Consider the following 9,167-nt stretch of genomic DNA (forward strand, 5'->3'; position numbering starts at 1 on the left):
GCTTCTCACTGTTGTGGCCTCTCCTGTTGTGGAGCACAGGCTCCGGACGCGCAGGCTCAGCGGCCATGGCTCACGGGCCCAGCCGCTCTGCGGCATGTGGGATCTTCCCGGACCGGGGCACGAACCCGTGTCCCCTGCATAGGCATGCAGATTCTCAACCACTGCACCACCAGGGAATCCCCAGAGGCCCCCTTCTTAAGTCACAAGTTTAAGCTGCATCCACAATCTACCTCAACAGCACTCTGTGTTGGGTTATTCAGTCTTGACCAGCCATTAATGAATAAATCAGTCATTTGTAATCAGTACTTTGTTTCTGATTTGGTTATTGAAGAGGAATGAGTGATCCCCAAAGCCCTAAACAAATCCTACCCAAGAAAGTAGAGATTACAGTCAAAAGAAAGAGGAGACACCAATTCAACTTCTTTTGAAGAGACTCTTCCAGGAAAGTCATTTTTTGAAATTGTGGCATTTGTCATATACTCATGGTGCTCCAAACACTCTACTGAGTGATGTGCATAAAATTAACATGAGTCAGACTCTTCCCCTAAACAGCTTCTATTCTGTGGAAGAGAAAATCCACCCACTCCCCCAAAAAATCTGCCCTAAAATCAGTCTGGAAGGAAAAAACAAGTCTTCAAAAATAGAGCCAATAAGAGTAAAACATGCAATATTCTAAACATGGACTACTGCTATGGCCACACTGAATCTCTGCTAGTTAGAGATATTTTAGTTTAGGATTTTTACCCACCCTCTAAGGGTAACAGCTACTGACTTACTAGAAAACATTTCACTGTACTAGCTCAAGGGATGAGTGTAAGAGAGGACTTGTGGATAGGTTGCTAGATTTAGCATATAAAACACAGGATATCCATTTACGTTTGAATTTCTCATAAACAATGAATAATTTGGGGGGCATGCATATGTCAAAGAATATTCATAGTTTATCTGAAATTCAAATTTAATGGGGCCTCCTGTATTTTATCTGGCAACTGCACTCAGGGAGGACAAAAAGAATATATGTGAACAGATTAGATAGTCAATTTGCCCACGGAGACCCAACTTCTTCACGTTTCATCTGGCACGTTCGTAGCTCTGGGAGGGACAGCCCTTCACACAATCAGAGTCCACTGTCTTAACCCTGACTGAACCAAAAGTAGACAACTGACATCCTAGAAGCACATAAATTAGTCGGCTGTTGGATTTGGTCTCTTGAGAATTTTCAGTAAGAGACACAGAGACTCTGGTGAGAGGACTATGTGGATGCTTGAATTAAATAACAGAGTCAGGCTGAGAAGGCAGTTAGGTAGAAAGTAAAGATGATAGTCAAAAGAAAGAGGGGACCTCCCTGGCAGTCCAGTGGTTACAACTCCACACTTCCACTGCAGTGGGCACGGGTTTGATCCCTGGTCGGGAAACTAAGATCCCACATGCCAAAAACAAACAAAACAAACAAAAAAAGAAAGAGGAGATAGAAGCATAGAAGAGAGACACTACGTGGTGAGAGAAAGAGCAAGCAACCTCAGTTTCTGCTAGCCAATTCCAGTTTCAATCATTCTGTGGCCTGGCTGTACTTCATAGACCAGATACCCATAATACTGTCTGTCATATTCTTATAATAAATTTCCCCTTCTTAAGCTAGCTTGAATGAGTTTCTACTCGCTGACATCACTGATCCTTGAGTAAGGAACGGTATGACCTCTTAAGGATAGAACAAGAATGACAAATGGCTTTCATCTCAGGTGACTAGTCTGATCTATTTACATAGCTGTGTACAGGGCTGGACTGCAAAAGGTTATGGGATTACTCCAAATTCACTGACAAAGATGCCAAGATAGACTAGCACTGTCTGCTGTGAAGTGGGAGCAGGAAGTGGCAAAAGACATGTCATATATTTGCCATCCCAGCAGTCGAGGAAGAAAATGAAATAAGTGTAGGTCTTCTTCTAAAAGATGCCAAAGATCATTGTGGAACTACATTATGGAAATATGAGGTACACAAAATATACAAAATTTCATTACCTATCATCACAGCAGTTTGCTGAACTTTTGCCTTTTCCTATCTCTTCTTCATACTTATGTGATCCTTAATTTCTTTCTATGGAAGGTCACCAATAGAAATAGATATGAATCAACTATTTTCCTAGAAGGCTGCATTTGGACTATGTTGGTATTTAAACAGTTCATGGAAAAATATGTCAAGGCTATAAATAAATTCTCTGTACACTTGAGATCATGAATATTGTTTATGATCTGGGCCAAGAACAAAAGCCGATTAGGAAAATTAGCATATATTGCCGAGGCAGCTGTGATTTAAACCACAGAAGATACTGACTTTTCCCACTAAATAATATTAACAACTTATATTAATATGGCACTTTACAGACTGTCAAAAAGTGAAGTAGTCTCACATCCCTTTATTAAATACAAAATAGCCGATCCCAGGAACTCTGCACATATTACAAATATGTACACCATCCAGGAAGCACAAAGCCTAAAGTGGAGTGAATCAGGGCAACTATCAAGAGTCCTGTGCTTTAGGGAACACCAGATTTCTGGTAGACCGATAAATAACTGAGGGAGGCAACCCAAAGGAGATAAGGAAGGTAATGACCTTGTAAGTACTTGAAAAAACTGTTCCCTGACAAACTGTAAACAATTGGTCCATAAACTCCACTATACCCTTTTGTGACTTTTCTGTTCCTTTAACCGAATTTCATTTGGACAGCAGTGTCGGGATGGGGAGGGGAGTGGGTCTGCTGGAGACCCACAGTGATTAGACCTGGCTAAAACTTCCTGCGGAAGCCTAAGGGTCACTGGAAACTTGCCTGCCCTGTGGTAACATAAAACAGTCTTTAATGATGGGAGATTGCCCAGCAGTCACGGAATGACACAGAAATAGCCTGATTATTAGAGCTGAGCAGGAGTTGAGACATTACCAGTCATAGTCTTAGTACTGGTCTTCAGGAGAGGAGCTAATTAACTTTTTGTGAAGAATGACAAGACCATTGTTTCTTTGAAGTCCATATTATACCTGGTTGCCTGGGTGATTCTGGACAATCTATATGCACAGATACAGAGAAGGAAGCAGCTTTACTGCGAGTGCTAATGAAATGTAGCGTAAGTACTTAATTTATGTGATGGGTTTAGTCTTTTTGTCACGGTTGGGTGTTCTCTGTTACCCAGGATTAATTAGGAAGATTCTCATAAAGCACAGGTATGGTAGTATGTCGGAGGGAAGGTGGAGTAAGGAGGAGGTGTGGAATACTGAAAGGCAGGCCAATTGGAGCAGAAAGGAAACTTGGCCTTCCCCACAGTTGTAAAGCAGAAGGTATGAGGCAGAGAAGTTGGCAGTCGCAAGGTGTGATTTGAAGGCAGAAGGTGAGTGAACCCTCCCTACACACCCATAACGTTTACACTTAAATGCCACGACCATAGACTCATTACTTCCGCTCAGCATTCCTCATTCCCTGTGGTTCTTTTTAAACACTTAAACATTTTTTAAAGTCCTCAAATTCTTAAATTGAAGAGGCTGATCAGATCTCATTCCTCTCTCATAAGGGAGGACTGCAGAAGAGCACTGAGCTCTTGACACAGAGGCTAGGAAAAGGCAGTGCTAAAATGAAGCAAGGGAGTTTGAGAAGGTCTAGTAAAACACCTGTTGGGATGTCTGCCTTGCTCACCTCAATTGATTTCCTGTTTTGTTGGGAGCTCCCTTTTGAGAAGAGTCTCCTGGTTTGCTGATGGTTTCTGGTGGAGACTGAATGCCTAGCCAAGTGAGGATAAAGACACAGGCTGCCCATCACAGTGTTATCTCATCTGCCTGGCCATAAAGTCTGGGGTGCCCAGAAGTATTCCATCATCTTGTGGAAGGTGTCTATGTGGGATGCAGTCTGAGCAGGACCTGAAGGCATAAGTTAGTTTCCTAAGCAGTTGGCCCAGACTCCCTTGGCACCTCCTCCCACCATATTGCTGCCCCTCCTCAATCCATACCTGTGGCCTCATGGTAAGTTACCTATGACCAAATGATTTAAGGTCAAAAAGAAATACATGAGCCTGGTTTACACAAAACTCTGCATAGATAAGCTGGCACCATCTTAAAGTGGATGACTGCATCACTACAATCCCACCATGGGGTGCCCTGAAGAGACACTAGGGAAGGCAAATCTTCCCAGTAGACAGAACTTTGAGCAACACATCTGGTTGTCTATTGTGCCCAGGAGAGATGGCCTGAGGTACGGATCTACTCTGACTCACAGGCAGTGACCAATGGGTTGGCCAGGGACTTAGAACAAGTTCCTAACAGCAATCTAAATATTGCCACTTGGAAACCTGAAATTGTATCTACTTAAAAATAGCATATAGGGTTTCCCTGGTGGCGCAGTGGTTGGGAGTCTGCCTGCCGGTGCAGGGGACACAGGTTCGAGCACTGGTCTGGGAGGATCCCACACGCCGCGGAGCAACTGGGCCCGTGAGCCACAACTGCTGAGCCTGCGTGTCTGGAGCCTGTGCTCCGCAACAAGAGAGGCCGCGATAGTGAGAGGCCCGCGCATCGCGATGAGGAGTGGCCCCCACTTGCCGCAACTAGAGAAAGCCTTCAAACAGAAACGAAGACCCAACACAGTCAAACATAAATAATAAGTAAATTTTTTTTTAAATAGCATATAAAACTAAGAAGTAATTTAATAAACCATCCAATCCCCTCATTTTTCCATGGGGAAAATAAGGTCCAGAGAATATATGTGATTGGTCCAAAGGGAACCCTAAATAACAGCGAGAATTGACATGTCCTGGATCTCAGTTTAGGTCTCTCTCCATAACAGCACATCCATAATCACTCATTCCTTTGTCAACATTCCTTTAGCTTCAACAATGTGTTACGCTCTTCCCTGGAAAATAGGCATAAAGATCAATAAGGCATGGTCCCTGCCCTCAAGAAGCTCTTGTGTTTGTTCTGTGTTTTGTGCATATTGGTGCATTATACTTATATCCTGTGACAAGAAATAAGTGAAACCAAAATGGCAAATACTTTTGCAAGTAGGGCAGACTGAATACTTGCCGAAGAGTGCCAAATGGAATTACAAATGCTAGAAAGTGAGCCAGTAAGAACTATATGACTTAAAACAGACACCAACAGAGATATTAATTAATGCAAGGTTGGATTTGATTGTTAAGGGGAGTTTGCATCACTATCACTGCTGGGAAGAGAGCCATTTTTAATGGATTTTGATGGCATCCTGCCTGAGTCTTAGTACCTAAAAGTTGGCCTGGGTGAGATAAAAGTTGAATTAGTTGATCAGGAAGACTGAAGGATGGTACAATCTGCCATTATTTTAAACAGTAGAAAGCGACTGAAATAGGGTGGTTGAGTACCCAAAGGGTTTGTTAATTTTCAGATCTGAGCTTCAAATTCTATTCTTTGATTCCTTAGGAAGCTCCATTCCCTTCCCAATTGACCTTTCTCACAAAAACTAAAAAAGATAGAGACGGTTCACTCCTGTGCATTCTCTTCATCTAAGACTGTTCGACTCACTCTCTCCCCTCTCAGCCTTCTTCCCTGTCTTAGAAGAGGAAGGGTCCCTCCTCCTCTCTCGACCTGAGCCTCCTGTTCTCCAGTCCATCCCCTCTTACCTCACTTCACACCCAGCTTCCTCAATCATCATTTCTTTCTGAAATCTTCAGCTTCTCCTTTCTACAGAATCTTTCCCTCTCTGCTTTTTTTTTTTTTTTTTTTTTTTTTTGGGTCCGCGGGCCTCTCCCTGTTGTGGCCTCTCCCGTTGCGGAGCACAGGCTCCGGACGAGCAGGCTCAGCGGCCATGGTTCACGGGCCCAGCCGCTCCGCGGCGTGTGGGATCTTCCCGGACCTGGGCACACACCCACGTCCCCTGCATCAGCAGGCGGACTCTCAACCACTGCGCCACCAGGGAAGCCCCCTCTCTGCTTTTAAACATGTATAGGTCTCCTTTAGTTTGGGGGAAAAAAAAAGACGCTTAATCCTGACGGCCCTCTAGCAACGGCCCTCCTAGCAATTGTACAATCCTTTTTCCTTCTTCCACCATTAAGCTTTGCAAATGAATGGATTACATCTATAAACTCCTGCAATCTGGCTTCCAGCCCAACCACCATTGAAACTGCATTCTTAAAGCTCATGCAGGATTTCTGAAGCATTAAATGAAATAGTTCTCCTCAGTTCTGATTTCCCTTGACCAGGGTAAACTTTTTTATTTTTTTTGTGCATTGGGTCTTTGTTGCTGTGCACAGGCTTTCTCTAGTTGTGCTGAGCAGGGGCTATACTCTTCCTTGCAGTGCGCAGGCTTCTCATTGCGGTGGCTTCTCTTGCTGTGGAGCACGGGCTCTAGGCGCGTGGGCTTCAGTAGCTGTGGTGCGTGGGCTTCAGTAGTTGTGGCACGTGGGCTCAGTAGCTATGGCTCATGGACTCTAGAGCTCAGGCTCAGTAGTTGTGGCACACGGGCTTAGTTGCTCCAGGTCATGTGGGATCTTCCCGGACCAAGGCTCGAACCCGTGTTCCCTGCATTGGCAGGCGGATTCTTAACCACTGCGCCACCAGGGCAGCCCCAGGGGTAAACTTTTGAGGTTTAGAGCATCTTATATCAAGGTCTTAAACCACATTTTCCATGCATACTATACCTTTTTATTAGAGCATTCTATTGTTACTTCAACATAGTTAAAACTGAACTCCCAATTTTCTCCATTCATGTTCCCTCTGAATGATTTTCCTACGTACGACTGATGGTGAGCCCTATGAGAGCAGGAATCACATCTCTCACGCACATTACTATAGCTCCAGCACACTGCCTGGATGTAATCAACATTCAATAAACATTTGTTGAAATGAATAAACCTTTTATTCCATGCTCTGAGCCTTAATTCCTTAGCGTCATTTTGGATTCACCTCTCTCCTTTGTTCCATAAATTAAATCAGTGATGAAATCTTGCCAATTATGACTTCAAAATGTGGTGGTTAAGGGTATGGATTTGGAGTCAGGTGGACCTGTTTGACTCTTTGCTCTGCTATTGTCAAGCTGTGACATTGGGCAAGTTCCCTAACCTCTCAGTTTCTTCATCTGTAAAATGAGGATAGTAATGGTATCTTATGCGGTTAATGAGAATAAATGAGGTAATGTGTATAAAGTGCTTAGCACAGTGTCTGGCACATTGCAAGTGTTCAATAAATGATAGCCATAAAATTGTCTTTCACTGCTCCCCACTGTGAACTCAGGCTCCCCTAGGAAGGTCTATTTACTGCTTCATATCTTTGCTGTTTCTCTTGGCTGGAATGCTCTCCTTCCTTTCTGCACATTCAAAATGCTATTTACTCTTTTTGTTAAGTTTTTTTAAGTAATACATATTCATGGTTTAAAAGTTAAATAGATTAATAAGACTTTTTAAAGCAAAAGAGCAGACCTCTACTCCATCTCTCCCAACTTCTGATCTGTACTAGTAAAGTAACCACTTTCAATAATCTTAGCTGTTTCCTCTAATATTTACTTCTGTATTTCTAAATAATGTACTTATACTGATGTTCTTGATCTTTCCATTTTTAGATAGTACTTATTGCCTTCTTATCATGGAAGATAAAGATTTAGACCTCTTACAACACCATCCTTTCCAACTTGCTTTCCCTTCATTCTACAAAAGAGTTTTTTAATTTGGTAAAACAGTAAGGCAGTGTTCATTATTATGGCTATGTAAATGTCTTTCAGTTTGGAGCCAAACAGTATTTTATCACGACTCATTTACCTTCTTGAGCAACTTTCACTTTTTCCTGGAGTTAAAAACTGCCTTGGTTTTTGTTAGTTTGTTTGCTTTGTTTTATATGTATCAATTACTAATTCTTCACTAATTTTCTCATACCTGTAAAACATTTCTGAATACCACTCTGCATATCATCAAACACATCAGGTAATCTATTAGCTACTTTAAAAAATTATTTTCTCTAGATACATCCCTCCTGTATCCCTCCATCTTCCTACTCTCCTCTGGCCTGGCTGATCTTTAGGTGTGCCACATAGCTGTCTACCGCAAACTTCCTTTCATTATCATCTGGGGAATTCCCTTCACTTCTCTTTTATGTTTATCCCCTGTTTCTGGATGTCTTCCTCTTTCTTGGTTTACTCTTTCATATGATGTAATGAATATTCCAGTGGCTTCCTAGAAGGGAGGTTCAAATTTTAGATCATTTACTACTCCTGCATGTGGACCCATTGCTCCTGTAGGCAGGTCCACTAACCATTTACTGGAATATTTTTGCCTCCACATCTTTGCCATTCTCCTCCTTAGAATGCTCTCCTACTTCCAGTCTGTGTCTCCAAGCGCTATTTGTATTTTCAAACTGATTCTTATTTTTACAAAAATAATGCACGTACATAGTTTAAAAGTTAATTATAAGGAAAAAGACAAGGTTGCCCACTCTCACCACTATTATTCAACATAGTTTTGGAAGTTTTAGCCACAGCAATCAGAGAAGAAAAGGAAATACAAGGAATCCAAATCGGAAAAGAAGAAGTAAAGCTGTCACTGTTTGCAGGTGACATGATACTATACATAGAGAATCCTAAAGATGCTACCAGAAAACTACTAGAGATAATCAACGAATTTGGTAAAGCACCAGGATACAAAATTAATGCACAGAAATCACTTGCATTCCTATACACTAATGATGAAAAATCTGAAAGAGAAATTAAGGAAACACTCCCATTTACCACTGCAACAAAAAGAATAAAATATCTAGGAATAAACCTACCTAAGGAGACAAAAGACCTGTATGCAGAAAATTATAAGACACTGATGAAAGAAATTAAAGATGATACAAATAGATGGAGAGATATACCATGTTCTTGGATTGGAAGAATCAACATTGTGAAAATGACTCTACTACCCAAAGCAATCTACAGATTCAATGCAATCCCTATCAAACTACCACTGGCATTTTTCACAGAACTAGAACAAAAAATTTCACAATTTGTATGGAAACACAAAAGACCCCGAATAGCCAAAGCAATCTTGAGAACAAAAAATGGAGCTGGAGGAATCAGGCTGCCTGACTTCAGACTATACTACAAAGCTACAGTAATCAAGACAGTATGGTACTGGCACAAAAACAGAAAGATAGATCAATGGAATAGGATAGAAAGCCCAGAGATAAACCCA

The sequence above is a fragment of the Lipotes vexillifer genome, unplaced genomic scaffold, assembly GCF_000442215.2.
Source record: "Lipotes vexillifer unplaced genomic scaffold, Lipotes_vexillifer_v1.1 scaffold1114, whole genome shotgun sequence".
NCBI classification, from domain to species: Eukaryota; Metazoa; Chordata; class Mammalia; order Artiodactyla; family Lipotidae; genus Lipotes; species Lipotes vexillifer.